This window comes from Dermacentor albipictus, chromosome 9 (genome assembly GCF_038994185.2).
Source record: "Dermacentor albipictus isolate Rhodes 1998 colony chromosome 9, USDA_Dalb.pri_finalv2, whole genome shotgun sequence".
NCBI lineage: Eukaryota > Metazoa > Arthropoda > Arachnida > Ixodida > Ixodidae > Dermacentor > Dermacentor albipictus.
The window spans coordinates 122,566,179-122,583,979 of record NC_091829.1 but is presented as its reverse complement, the minus strand read 5'-3'; the positions used below and the strand labels follow the sequence as shown (position 1 = coordinate 122,583,979).

The 17,801-nt window shown below is 42.3% G+C and overlaps 1 long non-coding RNA gene across 1 annotated transcript; it reads right to left on the bottom strand.

Annotated features, from left to right (window-relative positions):
• Positions 1-818: 818 nt before the first annotated feature.
• On the bottom strand, positions 819-14,799 carry LOC139050108 (uncharacterized). Its single transcript, XR_011508790.1, has 3 exons — positions 14,443-14,799; positions 13,559-13,670; positions 819-1,943 (listed from the first exon to the last, which is right to left on the bottom strand). It is a non-coding gene; the product is annotated as an uncharacterized lncRNA (long non-coding RNA).
• Between the last annotated feature and the right edge of the window lie 3,002 nt (positions 14,800-17,801).

Here is a 17,801-nt window from a genome sequence, read left to right as displayed (position 1 = left end):
AAATTCGTGACAGTTGGCAAGCCTGTCAGGATTTGTTCTTCCTGCCGTGCTCTTCCACACGAGCAAGGGTCTCGCTTATGCCACGGATGTACGGTATTGAAGCCCGTTTTTTTGGGGGGTCCAGGGTGGGTGGGTACTGCGTGAGCCAGTTGGCATCCTACTGAGTCAATGAAGTACTCAGGGTATCCCCAAGCCATCAATTCCCACTGCACAAGTGAATTGTCTGCCATGTGGTCTTCTGCTGTTGTGCACACATTTTTCACCCAACGAAGCAGAGAGCAGACAACAGACCTCTTTTGCGAAGCAGGGTGCACCAATGTGTAGTTGAGGTAGCGCCCTGTGTGAGTTGGCTTCCTAAACACCTCGAATAACAGGTTCGGCCCTTCGCGTGGCACAAGGGTGTCCAAAAATGGCAGTTGACCTTCACATTAAACTTCTATGGTGAACCTAATTTTCCTTGCATATTGTTTAAGTGAGCCGTGAAGAGGTCGAGGTTTAACTCAAGGTTAATTCGTTTAATTGACATCTAAGGTCTTCTCCAGATATGTCGACTGTTTCAGAGTTTTGCAACAACAGAATGTTCACCTCTTCACGGCTCACTTAAACAGTAATGCAAGCAGCAATTAAGTTCACCATAGAATTGGAATCTTAAGGCCAACTGTCATTCTTGGACAGCCTCGTGCAACCTAAAGGGCCAAACCTGTTATTTGAGGTGTTTAGGAAGCTAACTCACACGAGGCGCTACCTCAACTACACACTGGTGCACCCTGCTTCGCAAATGAGGTCTGTTGTCTGCTCTCTCCTTTGTTGGGTGAAAAATGTGTGCACAACAGCAGAAGACCACATGGCAGACAATTCACTTGTGCACTGGGAATTGATGGCTTGTGGATACCCTGAGTTCTCCATTGACACAGTAGGGTGCCAGCTGGCTTGCGCAGTACCCACCCACCCTGGACTCCCGAAAGATGGGCTTCAATACCATATGTCCCCTGCATAAGCAAGGCCCTTGCATGCGTTGTGGTCATATGATGTGGAGGCTGTGCACATTCCAAAATTTAAACACGAGCTCGTGCATGTGAAAGACCGTACGGAAAAAAACAAGTTCCCAGGCGTAGTGTAGGGCCTTTGGTGTGCGAACTGTCAGTATGTCTACATCGAAGAAACCGGTAACTCCTACAAAAGACTGAAACAGCACAGGAATGATGTCCAGAAACGAAACTTTGCATCGAATGCCCTGGCCGAGCACTGCGCAACTACGTCACAATTAGCTAGGAAAAATATCGCTCGATTGTTAAGGAATGAAATCATTTTACGTGTCGTTATCTTGAATCTCTAATCATCCGTGTCCATGTATGCCAAGTACCTTAATCGTGTTTTGAGCTGCAGATAAGAATGCTACCTACTCTGCTGCTGGTTTCATTGTGAACAAGTCTCCCGTGGGAAGCCAAAACATAAATATATATTTTAAACCATTTTAGTTGCGTTTGCTTAGTCCTGTCATTTCGCATGGCCCCCACGACTTCAAATTAATGAGGTTTACTGCATGTACACATGTTTGCAATTACACGCTTACTTAATTTCTCTCAGCATGTCTGCTAGGCTACGGTCAGGGGCACCACATCTCGAAAGATATGCAACAAGTGCATCTGGAAAATTAATCATTTCACTGTTATACATGTATTGTTACAAACATAATACAAACAAATTTGAAACAATGTCGATGATACTGTCCACAGCTTCCAATTTATGGAGGCTCAATGCCGGCTTCTCAATGACATTGCGGTCGTTCAGAAGGCACCACCAAAGAGCCCCTGTGATGCTCCTATCCTGAGTGCCAGAACTCCCCACACCAGTTTCGCCAGTTCTTTGCAGAACACGGAGTCCTAGCCATGGCACTAGAGCAGGTGCCACTCCTCATCAATGTATACATTTCCTAGGTGTACCTGCAATAAAAGGGCAGATGCATGTTAAGACTGTTTACGTGTGGGAACGTGAAAGCATCTTTAGTGAACCAGATGGCTGCAATGTGACGTGCACAATATAACACACACAGTAGGCACACCTTAAAGGGACTGACAACCGATTTATAAGGACCTAGTTCTTGGCACAACACAAAGCTCACCCTTAGTAGCGTTTACATCTGCAACGGTTACTTCCAAAAGCACATGGATATTGTGGCATCACAGAAGTGTCCTTGTTTCACACCCCAGGTTCTATTCCCACCCAGTCTGCCAAAATTTCTCATTAAAGCAGCTAATTTGCTTTGTTTACAGGAACCTGAGAAATGTGACATCAAGCATTTTTTATGCATTTTTATTGTTTGTGCAATCGGCCATTGGTTTTATGTCAATAACTGCTGGCAGCAAGAAGTATGTCCAGTAGCATTAGTGTAGGGGCTCCACACAAAATTATATGGCTTACCTCTGTTTGAAAGCAATCTTTAAAGAGACTACACAAGCAATACATAACCAGTTTCAGTGAGCCCAAGTTGACTTTCAGTTTTGTGAAGCGTAGAAAGTGGTACAGGTTGTACGGCATGGTGTTGCAGCACAAAGAACTGGAAAAAGAAAGGTTCTAAAGGACAGAAAAAAGGGAAAGACGGCGACACACTCAACTGTTTATTAGACACGAAACTTGCTACATATATATGCGCACACTCTCGACATCAGGGGAAGAAAAGAGCAAGTGTCAGGTCATCTTGTTTGCGTCAAACCCAACAATTTCTTTTTACATCATATAACAAAACAGGTGTTTGACTAACACACGCTTGACCAGTTATACGAATGTGATATGCCTCTAGCAGTTCCTGCGCAGTTTTATCGCTACTCTTACCTAGGATTATCACCACAGAAAAACGTGGCTTACAGTACAGCAGCACGGTATACAATACGCAGAAAAAATGGGCGTTCATATGCGCTTTTAAGTTGTTTGCATGTTCCCTCATTTAGTCGTTCACACAACGGCCAGTCTGCCCGATGTAGGTTTTCCTGTAACTTAGCGGTATCTGGGAAACCACAGCAGTGGAACACTTTTCCACGTAGCACTTTGCATGTTTGAATGTACGTCTGCACTGCACACTCTATGATTCGGGGACATAGGCAAGACAGCTTGTTCGAGGAAGAAAACAACAAGTACCTCACACCTGTTCACCGCCTTGAGGCTGTGGCTCACCCTGTGGTAATAAGGTGCCACCTGAGCCTTTCTTTGGGAATCGTGCTTACTTCCCTCACTCCCCTTCAGATTATTGTTACATCTGAGTTGCTGCAGCGAGGTTTCTGCCACTAGGTGACGACCGAATGAGGAAATATGGAATTTTAAAAGCTGCTGGACCTGATGCTTGAAACTAGACAAAAAAGCTATGTGGAAAAGCGGTCCACTGCTGTGGTTTACCAGACACCGCTAAGTTATGGGAAAACCTGTGTCGGGCAGATTGGCCATTGTGTGAATGAGGGAACAAAAACAATTTAGAAAAGGGTATGACCACCCATCTCTCTGCACATTGCAAATCGTGCTCCTGTAAGCCACGTTTTTCTGAGGTGAGAATCCCAGGTAAGAGTAGAGATAAAACCGCGTGGGAACTACTTGAGGCATATCACATTCGGATCAGTAGTCAAGCATGTGTTAGTCAAACATATGTTTTTATATGATGTGGAAATGAAAATGTTGGGTTTCACACGAACAACATGACCTGTCACTTGCTCTTTTTGCTGCTCCTGATGTCAAGAGTGTGCGCAATATATATGTAGCAAGTTTTGTGCCTAATAAACAGTTGTGAGTGTAGTGCCATCTTTCTTTCCCTTCTTTCTGTCCTTTCGTATCTTTCCTTTTGCAGTTTGTTGCACTACAACAGCATGGCATTTAGCAAAGACCAACTCGCTCAAGAGAAAGTTACTGTGGTGTTGTACGGTTTGTACCATCCAATCAGAAGAGCTCTCTTAGTATCCGCCTCTGATCACCCTCTAAGCAATTAGTGATAGCCAAAATACAGCTTGTATCTCTACAACTCTTTGCTTGTGCTGTTAGGCTATCATTACATAAACTATAAATGCAGAAGTACATATTAGCATGCTTTATGAAAAGCCAGAGTAGTACTATACTGACTGGATGTGACATAAATGGTAAGAATGTTCTGGCTGGAAACATTTTGAGTTTATCAACACTGACTGACGAGTAACTGAGAAAGTTGGTGCATGTTCATGTTTAACTTCTGCGTACAACACAAGGAACAGAAGAGAGACCACAGGGCACAAAAGCTACCAATTCAATGTTTAAGTGTTTATTTTATGGGAAGGAATACAGAAAATATTTACACTGCATGTGCACTTGTACTGCACAAACGTTCTTTTAGAATGAGGACAAATGTTGCATAACAAATAGAATTAGAAAGCACGGAGTGATTGCTATTCTGTGTCATTTAGAGAGTGTTCCTCTTTTTCACGCAATCATAATGAGAGCGGACTGACACGTCCCAGTATTTAAGTGATATTCCTTACTGTTATTGTTGGCCATTCAGTTACCAGAGGTGAACAAGACAGATGAACAATCTAAATCTGATGCATAGCATCAGTAATGTCAATGCATTGTCATGTGGGACATATGGTGCTCTCCTGGGTGCATGTTGAGGCACCAGCCAGTCTGCCCAATGTACATTTGACCAAATATACAGATGATCAAAGGAATAGACTACACTACTGCTAACGAACACAAGACAAATTTGGTGGTATCTTTAACTAAGCAAGCCTCCCTATCCCTAGCCTGGGTGCCTTTCTCAATTCGCTTGTAGATTGCTTGCTAGGGATACACATTTGTACACACATACATACGTATACACATGTACAACAGTACACAAGTGAATTGAGAAAGGCGAGCAGGCGAACGAGGTTTCCTTCGTTAAAGCAAGTTTGTCTAGTGTGTGCGAGAGGCAGCGTACTGTATTCCTTTCACATGTGGTCAAATGTACACAGGGCAGACTGGCCATAGCTAAATGTGCCAAATGTGTGCCAAAACAATCACCAGTATGCTCGTCCAACTAGGCCGTGCATTGCCGCGATAGGGCCTCAGGCTAAATTAAGATTGTTCATCTGTTTCCACCCACGGTGAAGAATTGACAAGAGAAATCAGTGAGGCGTGCCACATAAATAAAACGTGTGAGCCAGCCCTCATTGCCAACGCAAAAAAAGCGTCCTTTCTAGATGACAAGGAATAGAAATTATTCTGCACATATTTACTTTTCTTTTTATGCAAATACTGTTTATCGTGGTTTAATTCCTTTATATCACAACTTACATCTTCCCTCTGAAAGAACTTGTGCACAATATAAGCACATATCCAGTGATATTGTTATTTTTAATCCTTCCATGAAACTAAAGAGACAGTTGTTAGCAGCAGTCATGTTGTTTGGTCTCCCTTTCCTCCCTGTGCAAATTCTGTCCTGAAAAGTTACATGAACTGAACGGTAAACTCATAAGGACACTACAAATTTCAACTAGTGAACACAGCTGGTTCTCAGAAAATGCACGAATACGGTGATAGGTATGTGTTGGCATAGTGGAGCACGCTAACTTTGACACTACTGCAATACTTCAGCTGTCACACGACTACAGTGCTTAAGAGACCACAGAAGTGTAAGTGCACAACAAAAAAAGCAGGTGCATCAACCATAAATTTGACTTCAGCAAACACAACATAGGCTGCTTCGTGTGGCTAAAACACTAGCTAATATGTAGAAAGTATATGTATGCACAGGTATACTTAGCTATACATACTCACCCATCCAACTTAAAAACTTATTATGAGTTGCTGTGCATATGATGCTTGCTCTAGACACTGGTGGTTACAACAAAGATACGTTTAGAATGAGATAAAATGCTTTCATCTGCCCAGTAATCGAAGTTTTACGGATAGCATTATAATTTAAACTTGCTGGTTGAAGATATTCTGACCTCAACAGCACCAAGCAGATTGAATAGAAGAATGCCCACTGTGCTGACCAAATACATAGTGTGAAACAGAACACATGAAAAGGGACCCAAAGTATTAGAAATTATTCATGACAGCTGTTGAATTAGGGCTTGTTGGTTGATTATCACTATTAAAATTACAGAAGTGCCAATCGTAATGTTCTATGTGGTGGAGTTGAAATTCAATTCATCTTATTAGCAACAACGAGCAAATGCTACAGCAAAAGCAACGAGACAATTGAGCACTATGTACGAAATAGTGTTCTTTAATGATTGAGCATCAATACACGGATCTATCAGCTAACTATGTGATCTATACTGTGTTTACTTAAGGTGAAATATAATGTAACTGGACATAGACTCTTAACTGCTACAATGCCTATTTGCATGAATGGGCATAGCTTGCCAAAATTTTTTTTAATGGGAGAGAAAAAAATCAAGCTTACTAGAAAACACCTCAGTACAGCAGTAACGTCATCAATACTTCCTTTTGGGAGAGTTGGTTCATCTCGAAACATATGGGTAACAGCACAAACAGACCACAAGAAGGCAGACACGTACACACAGTGCTGACTAACAACTGATTTTATTGGCAAGGATAGCACACCTTGTGGGTGTCTCACATAACTTGAGCCAAGAATTTTTTTTTTAATGAAAGGCACGTTGGAAGTGAACTGAACCGAATGCATACTATTCGCAATAGCCTATAGCAACTCCTACAATCCTTTGTTTTCCCCATGACTCACCAATTAATTAAATTTAATTACCCAACTCTTTAATTATTGGCTGAGGACCCCAAGTATGGCACACAGATTTGTAGAGCCCGTTCAGAAACCACCAATTGAGTTGTTTGCTTTACGATATGTCTCACATAGTCATTTCTTCTGAGTTGCAAAGAAAGCCCGCAAAATATGAAACAAGGCACGTGACAGAGTGCTTGCGCAGTGGTATTGTGCTCCTCTCAAGCGTGCCTTCGGTGAACAAGGTCGGCTCCCGTCGGATGATGGCGAAAATGCATGCTGCAGGCGGAGCGGTGCCAATGAGATAAAGAATGCCCTGCCACTTTCTCGTCACCAGTCACGATGCAGCCAACCTTGTTCACCGAACACACGCTTGAGAGCAGCACAATACCATTATGCTCCATCACGTGGCCTTCTTCATATTTCATGGGCTTTCTTTGCAACCCGGAAAAAAAGGACTACATGAGACATTTAGTAAAGGAAAGAATTCGATCGGTGGTTTCTGAAGGTGCTCTACAAATCTACAAATCTGCGTACCATACTTGGGGTCCTCAGCCAATAACTAAATGTTCTGTAATTAAACTTATTTAATTAGCAAGTTATGGGGAAAACAAAAAAATTGTCTGAGTTACTATGGGCTATTGTGAATAGTATGGGTTTCGTTCAATTCCCTTCACACGCGCCTTTCATTTTTAAATGCTTGGCTCACGTTATGTGGGACACCCTGTATATGCCAGAGTGAAGCAAGGGAAATGAAAGGGAAAATCATGTCGAGGGTGACAGCGTGCCAAGTTCACAAGCGCAATGAAGCCAACCAAACACAACAAAACGCAAACAATTATTTTCCTTTTCCTTTGCAATCTGAAGCCCCAATAGCCACACCCAGAAGATCAGATTCAGCATCAAAGAGAGCAAAGTGAGGGGTGCTAAAACAGTTGCTACCGAATTTTCTAATGTGCAAGGCTTTTAAACTGATGCGCGTAGTCTTGTCACTGCTCTTTCCTAGAATCGTCGTGACTTTCAACTAGGCCACACAATCCGTATACTTGCTAACGTGTGCAACTAAATGTGCATATTTCTCATCTAGTGCTTTTTTTTTCAGTTTTTGTGGGTGTTCCCCTGAACGGTCATTGATACAGCGAGCAATTTCACGGACAGAAAACATCCCACATGACATGGGGATGCAATACACCACTCCAGTGGAACATTTTACTAACGGCGGTAGGTGGTTCTTCTGGCATTACATATACATTGACACAACTTTCCCAGCTTATTTCGGGCATAGAAACAAATTGGCACACCGTGCCTACTTGCCACCTTAAGATTGTGGGAAAGATTATGGATGTAAGGGACCACCTCTGCCTTAGGTGCCTTCAGTTGATCCTCAACCATTGTACTTCCACATCCACACTTGAACTTTTCAAGAAGGACTTTTGAAATGGCAGTCAAGACCGAGATGGGGAACCCTGCAGCTAAAAGACGGCTTACCTGATTATGAAAACTGAGCTTAATCTGATGTGGGCACGATTTTTGGAGAGCCTATTTTTTACGCAACGCCTGTATACTTCTCGTAATTGTCTTGGAGAGTGCCGAGTGAAAGGGCAGCAATTCCTTAGCCCGTGGGTTGGAGGCCCAGCCAACATGTCCATCACTGAACGTGATCTTTAGGTATAAAACCTAAAATTGAAAGGTCCGGGAGTTCAAGGATGAAAGGCAACTCACGTCCATGTTTGCTAAATATAGATAACACTTTGCCTACTGTAGAGGGGTAGGTGAAGGTGGGCTGCTGTTTATAAAAGCACCAAATAAGTGTCAACATGCCTAAAAATTTTTAAAACTGGCCCCCCATTAAACTCTTGTTCCAGTGTGTTGTCCACCTTGACCTGAAAAATTTCACAAAGAATAGGGGCTACGCAAGACCCTATGCAGATGCCATCGCACTGCAAAAACAGCTGCTTGTCAAATACAATAAAAGCCGAGTTCAAATAAAACTGCAATAAAGATAGAAAATTATGAACGGCCAAACCAACGGTGTTCTGGAAGGATACGTCGCCGTTATCTTCCATGCACTTTTTGTCACATGCTAGCAGTTGATTCTGTGGAACAGAATAAAACAACTCCTGCACGTCTTCCGAAAAACCGAAACCAACATGATCATTTCCCTCTAAAAACTGTACTACTGCGACTGATTTTTTTAAAAGTAATAGGTCGTTTAAAGCTAGCGCCTTGAACTTCTTTAGCAAAAACTGGCTAACATACTTCTGCCACGACCCTGTTCACTAACAATAGTGTTAAACGGAACTTTCGGCGTATGTGTCTTGGCTCTGAAAACCCCCCTCAAACTGTTCCCTCTGCTGTTAGATATGTCCCTGGCAAACTTTCCAAGGCATAATTGCTTACAAAACTCAACGTACTTAATTTTTCCTCGCACTGCACTTTTCTCTCCAGGGACAGAGTTCTTATTAGCCGCTACCAAAAAATTTTTCATTGCAAATTCCCTTGGATAACGTATGTGATTCCGTCTGGTCCTGGTGCCGACGTTACCCATCTTGGCATCGAATCATGACGTCTTCTTCTATCTTATAATATGATGTGGGAGACAGGAAATGTTCCAGATTCTTGGAAATGCAGTCGCGTTGTAGGCCTGCTTAAACCGGGGAAATACTCTAACGAGCTCTCCTCTTACAGACCGATCGCCTTAGCCAGTTGCGTCTTAGCCAATGTCAGCGTCATGGGGGACGTCCATATACCAGAGAAGATTATGCAACATCTGCAGAAAGGATCCAAATTTGGGCTCCAAGCTGATTTCCTGCGCATGATATCACTGCAATGAATCGAAAAGTGGCCACTCAGGAAAAGATGATAATCGGGACAGCTGCCTTCTTGAAGGTACTGACTGCCTGCGAAAGTTTGCTCCAAAAACCCCGGACTAGTACCGTACTAGATTCTTGAATGACATCTTTCTTTAAGGGTAACAACCTGATGCTTATGCAAGCTGACAAATGGTGGGTTCATTGTTTTACCCAAGGGAATTTACAATGAAAAAGGTTTGGTAGCGGCTAATAAGAACTTTGACCCCGGAGAGAAAAGTGAAGTGCAAGTAAAAACCAAGTTCGTTGAGTTTTGTAAGCAAGTAGACCTCAAAAAGTTTGCCAGGGACATATCTAACAGCAGAGGGAACAGTTTGAGGGGGTTTTTCACAGCCAAGACACGCAAGCCCGAAGTTCCGTTTAGCACTATTGTTAGTGAAGAGGGATCGTGGCAGAAGTGTGTTTGCCAGTTTTTGCTAAGAAGCTCAAGACGCTAGCTTTGAACGACCCATTTCTTCTAAAGCAATCAGTCACAGTAGTAGATTTTAGAGGGAAATGATCATGTTGGTTTCGGTTTTTCAGCAGACGTGCAGGACTTGTTTCATTCAGTTCCGCAGGATCAACTGCTAGCGTGTGTCAAAGACTGCATTGAAAACGGCGACGTATCCTTCCAGAACACTGTCGGTTTGTCTGTTCATAACTTTCTATCATTATTGCAGTTTCATTTGAACTCTACTTCTATTGTGGTAATAGTTCTGCAGAAACCCGCAAGGTGGAGATAAGTAATTAATTATAGGAAAATTAGAAATTAGACATCCACCCAATCAGTAGGGTAGCAGATGTCAATTGTAGCAATTAATTGTTACGATTGACATCTGCTACCCTACTGCCTGCTAGCCATCGGGTTAGCTCAGCTGGTAGAGTGGCTGCCCTGGAAAAGCAGTGGTCCTGGGTTCGAGTCCCGGACTAGGACGAATTTTTCTTCAACTGCGAGGCTTTTCTTTAAGGAACCCGCATGGGTTTCCTTTGTAGCAATTGCTACGATTTGGTGGATACCTCATTTTCCCTAAATTAACTACATTTATTGTATTTGACGAGTAGTCATTTCTGCAGCGCGATGGCATCTGCATAGGCTTGTGCGTAGCCCCTATTCTTCCTGACATTTTTCTCGCCAAGGTGGAAAATGCACTGGAACAGATGTTTAATGGATGCCGGTTTTAAAGTTTTTTAGGTATATTGAGAATGTTTTAGTGCTTTTAAAGAAGCAGCCTACCTTCCCCTACCCCTCTACATTAGGCAAAATATTTTCTATTTTTAGCAAACATGGACATTGGTTGCGTTTCACCCATGAACTCCCGTACCTTTCAAGTTTACAGTTTTTAGACCTAGAAATCAAGTTCTGTGATGGACATGTTTGCTGGGGCTACTACCGACGAGCTAAGAAGGAGTTGCTGCCCTTTGACTCGGCACACTCCTAGACAATTAAGAGAGGTATAGCGGTATTGTGTATGGCATCAGCTCTCCAAAAATTGTGCCCACATCAGATTAAGACCACGTTTAATAATCAGGCAAGCCGCCTTTGGCTGCAGGATCCCCGTCTTGGTCTTGACTGCTGTTTCTGAAATCCTACTTCCAAAATTCAAGTGAGGATCAGGAAGTACAATGGCTGAGGATCAATGGAAGGCACGTAAGACAGAGGTGGTCCCTTACATCCATAAATTTTCCCACAATCTTAAGAGGGTGGCAAGTAGGCACGGTGTGCCAATTTGTTTCTCTGCCCCAATTGAGCTGGGAAAGTTGTGGCCACATATCTGTGACGCCAGAAAAAGTGGATGCCAGAAGAACCACCAACCGCCGTTAGTAAAATGTCCACTGGAGTGGTGTATTGCATCCCCACGTCATGTGGGATGGTTTACGTCGGCGAAACTGGTCCTTGTGTCAATGACCGTTTAGGGGAACACGCTCAAAAAGTGAAAAAAAGAAACAACCAGATGATAAATATGCACATTTAGTTGCGAACGTTGGCAAGTATACGGACTGGGTGGCCTGGTTGAAAGAGACGATTCTAGGAAAGGGCAGTGACAAGACCGCACTCATCAGTTTAGAAGCCTACCACATTAGAAAATTTGGTAGCAGGTGCTTTAGCACCCCTTCTCTTGCTCTCTTTGATGCTGAATTTGACCTTCTGCATGTGGCTACTGGGGGGGGGGGGCTTCAGACGGCAAAGAAAAATAATTGTTTGCATATTGTCGCGCTTGGTTGGCTGTATTGTGCTTGCGTGGTTAGCACGCTATCACCCTTGACATGTTTTCCCCTTCATTTCCTTTGCTTCACTGGCATATATAAGGTTGCTATCCTTGCCAATAAAACCAGTTGTTTGCCAGCACTGTGTGTATGTGTCCCCTTTCTTGTGATCATGTTTGTGCTGTTACCCATATGTTAGAGCAGTAACTGCAGCACAGTGAATAATGATCATTTCAAAAAGTTCAGGCTCATCAAATGTGTATTTGCGAGTGGCAGTTATTCTGGGGACAAGAGATAAATAATTGCAAATATGAATGTTAAACAATGGTAAGCACGCCATGTGCTTAGACATGCAACATAGTTGGCCCACTACACTTTGAATTCTTATGTGCACAGAAACTGCACAAGCGTGTAGAACAAACAGAAAAGAAGATGGAAATAAAGGCTGCAGCATAGGAAACAGTTTCAAAACAATAAAGCCAAAATATAGAGTGAGAAATACACCGTGTACTAAGCAAAAATAATAACTTTTAGGCTTTTAGTGCACAAAAAGGGACGAGAGACAGAGGTACGACACGGACACAGCGCTAACTTCCAGCAATTGTTTTATTCTACAAAGCGGTACACATATGCACTGGTTTCTAATCAAATGAGACAGCAACGAGACATGTGTAATGAAAGTTAAGATGATATCGAAGATGAAAAAGCGACCATACATAGCCAAAAAAATTTTGTAATTGCAAGATTAGAATGCCATCTCCATCAAGCCACCCTCTATGATACGTTCAAAAAATCTAATTCTTTTTTTGAAAGATCGAATGAAGGTGCGCTAACACGAGCATTCCCCAAACTAGCGATCTTCGCTGCTTCAATAATCTGTGTTAGCATGCCCCTTCAATCGATCTTTCAAAAAAAGAATTAGATTTTTTGAACGTGTCACAGAGGGTGGCTTGATGGAGATGGCATTCTAATCTTGCAATTACAAAATTTTTTTGGCTATGCATGGTCGCTTTTTCATCTTCGATATCATCTTAACTTTCCATTACACGTCTCGTTGCTGTCTCATCTGATTAGAAACCAGTACATATGCGCATGCGTACGCTGTTGCCTGTTACCTATATGTATGTGTACCACTTCGCAGAATAAAACAATTGCTGGAAGTTAGCGCTGTGTCCGCATCGTACCTCTGTCTCTCACCCCTTTTTGTGTGCCAAAAACCTAAAAGTTATGGAATACCCACATGCCCAAACCTACGCTCTTTCAAAAATTATAAAGGGAAAATCAGACAGAATTTGTCAGCTGTTGACAAATTTGACTTCGCCCTACCATTTGCTAGTTGCCTGGTTAGTTTAGATGGTAGAGCGGCTGCCCCGAAAAGGCAGTGGTCCCAGGTTCAAGTCCCGGACCATGACGAATTTTTCTTGAACTTCGAGGCTTCTCTTTTGAGGAACCCGTACAGGTTTCCTTTGCAACAGTTGCAACGAATAGGTGGATGTTTGATCTTCCCTTTATTAAGTACTTCTCTCCACCTTGCGGGTTTCCGCAAGAACTATTCTGTCAAACAAAAATGAAATTTAAATTGCATCCAAGCAATTGATGCAAGAAAAAATACTTAATAACAGGACATGTTAGATCTAGTTTTATATAGAAAACAATATGTGCATAACAGCTATGAAAACAAATAAGCAGCAAGTTGCAAAATACTTAGCCTACTTAGTAAGCTGTGTTGAGTAATATGTTGATAAACTTATCCACGAATGATACCGAGGTCCTACTCTTTGGAACACATACACATCATACATACCTGAACCAAGCAATCAGATTACACACTGCGCTATGGCAGTCATCCAAGATTTCCCTGCATTTCTGCTGGCTCCTCCATTATGTGGACACTGGTGTGGGTTACGGCCTCGCCACTACAAAATCAGTTCGGAAAGTTCGCAGTTAATTTATAGCAGTGGCACATTAACGCTGTCACAGTGTGAACGCATGCAAGGAGCATCTAAAAATAGTCACGAAAATAATGTTTGCAATAATGAAGGGTGGCAACAGAGGGACCCCTTCATCACCGTAAAATTTTTCACACACACACAGCAGCAACACATTACAAAGAAATCTTTGTTTACATACCAATTCAATTTTTTCATGACTTAGTTTAAGCAACTGTCTCGTGTCATGTTTAGTTACGCATAAGTTATGTCAACACATCTTGTCTTAAAAATTTTTAGTAAGCTGTACCAGTTGCAAGCTTTGACTGCTTACGTTTTTTTTTTTCTTTCTAAAACTGCTCGTAAATTCAGGACCGCGTAAGCAGAGATTATTTACAACGTAGAAGCATTTATACGCGAGGAAACGTCATTGCAGTTAGAATCTATCAAGATGCAGATGAGCGTTGTTATGCAACTTAAGCAGAAAAGCGGGAGCTCACGCACAGGCGCACATAATTAACACGATTATTTCCGAACGTAATATTTCTCAACGGAAGAAAACGCTTATAATCATTTTCAATTTCGCATTAAGACAATAAACTTGCCTAGCTAAATTCTGACAACCAGCGCTCAGCAAGCATCAGCACGGGTTCCACTGTTGCCGTGGCAGTTCTATTGATTCTATTTTACGCTCGTGCACTCTGTGCACACACGAGAAGCACGCACAATACACGTGTAGTTAGCAAGCACGATTACTTACCTTTTGAATGGTACGACGCGGTCGAAAAGCGCTCTCCAAGTTGCTGGTGCTGCGTCGACAACCAGCCTACACGCCGTGACGTAGTGGACGAGCTGAGGCACGCTAATAATACACATTATTTCTTTGCGACGTCCAGCGAACTTCCCACAACCAGACACAAAAGAGAACGCACTCCAGGGCATGAAAATCGTTGGTCCCCATTTGCCTGGCACGCCACGCATATGGTGAGTTTTCAGAGAGACACAAGCTATCTTCTGGCACTTCTGTGTTCGCGAACCAAGTCACATTTCGTTACACCAAACACAAAACCACACGATTAGACAAACACATCACAACGGCTCCCGCAACCGACCGGCGACCGGCAGTTGCGAAATAGAGAGCAATGTAGACGAATGAATGCCATGAGCGTCTCCTTTGAAACAGGGTGGTGGGTTGCGCCACCAACCGATCGCATGGGTGCGGTTGTGTGGCCCCCGTGATGCATTAATATTAACCAGTACGCACTCATTTTGTGCCGTATTGCGCCCAACTACGTATAGTTGCGAGAGAAAAAACATTGAAGCGTCTATATTGCCCGCTATACTTCACTGTAGAAAAAAATTTTATGGCGTATTTTCGATTTTGAACAACTGCCATGTGCAGCCAGCAAAAGTATGGCCTCCGAGATCTGCACTTCAAGTCAGCTGTATTGAAGTTTTTTCATGACGTTATGAGCTCCTGCCCGTGCTACGTGCGTTGTCACTTCGTTTTAAATAACTTTCTGCTGTCGTCAACATCAACTGTAGCCTCAGGAATTGTTGACACGGTATCAGATGTACGCTTGGGCAGCGTGCGATGTTTCCGTGCGTGTTGTAACTGTTTCTGTCGGAAAGCATCAAATCTAGCAGGGTTCATCACTCGTCTAGCGCAGGTTACGCCGGTGTCGTCCGCATTTGCTTTCATGCCGGTGTGTTCAATGTGCGCGGGTTGCGCGCCTGTCGCCCGTGCCTTCTGTGTTTATCGTGCGACTCACGAACATTCCTCAGAAAAAAAACACATATCTCTGCAGCGTACATGTGTCCTACGTGGTGTGTGCTAGAAATGTGCGGTGGTGTACGATGTTTTTGCAGCCAAGTGGCTGCAGTGCGTTCCAGCGAATAAACGCGATTACGTAGTGTTTCCTCGTTATCTTTGTGATTTACCTGCATCTGCGATAGAACCCACGAGCCGTTTGCATGACCTTGCATTGTGATTGTGGAATTTTGTATTTTGTTTGCCTTCTTCAATGAGTGGCCTTTTATAGACGTTCTTGCTTGATAATAAAAAAAAAGAAATATCTGTAATGGGGCTGAAATAATCCGGCTTTTTATTCCTTGAAAATTGGCGTGAGTGGTAATTTTACAAGATAATACCAATCCAGCTCTGGACATCGAGCTGTAAAGCAAAATATTTAAACTTGTTACAGTATGTGAATCCTGCTATGATGTGTCAATATCTCTAGCATGTTCTCAGTGCTGAGGGCTGTGCACTATGTTAAAGGCAGATGTAATTGTCTACTCATCTGAAGTAGTATATATGATTTCTTCATATCATTTGTTCCAACTACAAAAATTTTATGGGTGCACTGTTCACTTCTAGAGTTAAAAAGACACCATGAGATATTACTCAACAGTATGCGTTACAATCTTTCTACATGAATTCAGGAGTATTATATGTTGTGTTGTGCATAGTTACTTTGTACGTACAAAGTATTTATATGAATACACAAAATCTGATTCCTCCATCGCCTGTTGTTTGTAAGTCATGAAGCAAATAAATAATTTCAGCCTGCACTGATTGCTTGCAGTATACTTGATATTCAAATGTTTTCTAAAAATCTGCGACAAGAATGATCTACCTTAGTTTTGCTCCTACTGCTGACATTGATATAGCAATTTCTGTAGAAAGATGTGCACCATGAGCAAAATACGGATGCAAAATAAATAGCTGATTTTGAATCAATTTTTCGAAAGCTGCAATACCATTTATACTTTGCACAATAAGTGCAATGTAAAGGCAATGAAGGTAACTGTAGACTTGTGTTTCGTCATTTGACGGGTAGAAACAATTTCTGGTACCCTATCTGAGCTGATGCAGCAACCTAACCCATACTTCACAGAAACATGGAAAGTTTCTTCACAAGTGACTAATTCACTCAGGCTGGGGAATAGGACTAGCATATTTAATGAAATCATTCTGAAACATAATTAATCAGCATTCTAAAGATGAATGGATAGTGGTAACATGGCCAGTGGCTCACAAGTGGTTGTGTTATGCTCCTGTCACACTGGAAATTTTATTGTCATTCGAATCGAATGGCATTAGCATTGAATGACATTATTCGGTTGTTACGCAGCGATATTTAATGCCATTAGAATCGAATTACTTCTGCAATCAAATGAATCTGAAAAAAATCAGTCAGCTTTGCACTTGTGGTGAATGACTAAAATGACATTGAGCATTCATAATTTCAGAAACAGTGATGTAAAGAGGTAATTAATTTTGTGTTATTTAAGGCATCTGCTATTTTACTAAAGGAAAGCTGCATGGCAGGCTTTCACAAAATGTTTTTTACTCTCCACCTCAGTGGCGTCTGGCGGCTGTCGCTTTACTAGTCAGTTATACTGCAAGCAGTCGGGCGCCTGTATGGATCTATTTGACAGTCTCGCTTCTTCCTCTGATTGCTTTGTTCGCAATGCAAAGCACACATCAACTAACTGCTTCGGCTACTGCAACCGAGCGTCGTCCAGCACTGCCATGTCAGTCGTATTGTTTGTCTTCAATTTATTGGCTATGGCTACTAAGCTGGTCAAGCCTTGTTTTTGCTTGTAGTGGCTAGAAATTCTGGAATTGGAAGTTTTATATGCGTGTTATTCTGGTGAAGTGACACGCCATATATATGTTAAAATAAATTGACTTTCTACATAGACATTCTACATATACCTTGCTCTTGTTCTCTCACCAATTTTTTTTGCAATGATTGCCATTGATATCATGACCGAATGACATCAATTTTTGTTGTGTACCACCACCACAGGTCGAATGGCATTTATTGCACTGAATGTAATTTGCATCCTATGACATTAAAATGTCCAGTGTGACAGGTATTAGATATGGTATAGCAGCTTACACTTTAAAGGAGTTTCGGTAGGTTAGCATGTTCCATAAGCTAGGGTGAATCGATAAGTACTGGCCCACCTGTCACACGTGTAAAGCTGATGTTATTAAAGCTTAGCCTTAATTTTCTATGTTTAGTTAGATTAGGGCAGTTTGTCTTGGCGTAAGCTTATAGAGATTTCATTCAGCATAGCACATATAACTTTGGTAACGTGAGACACTAG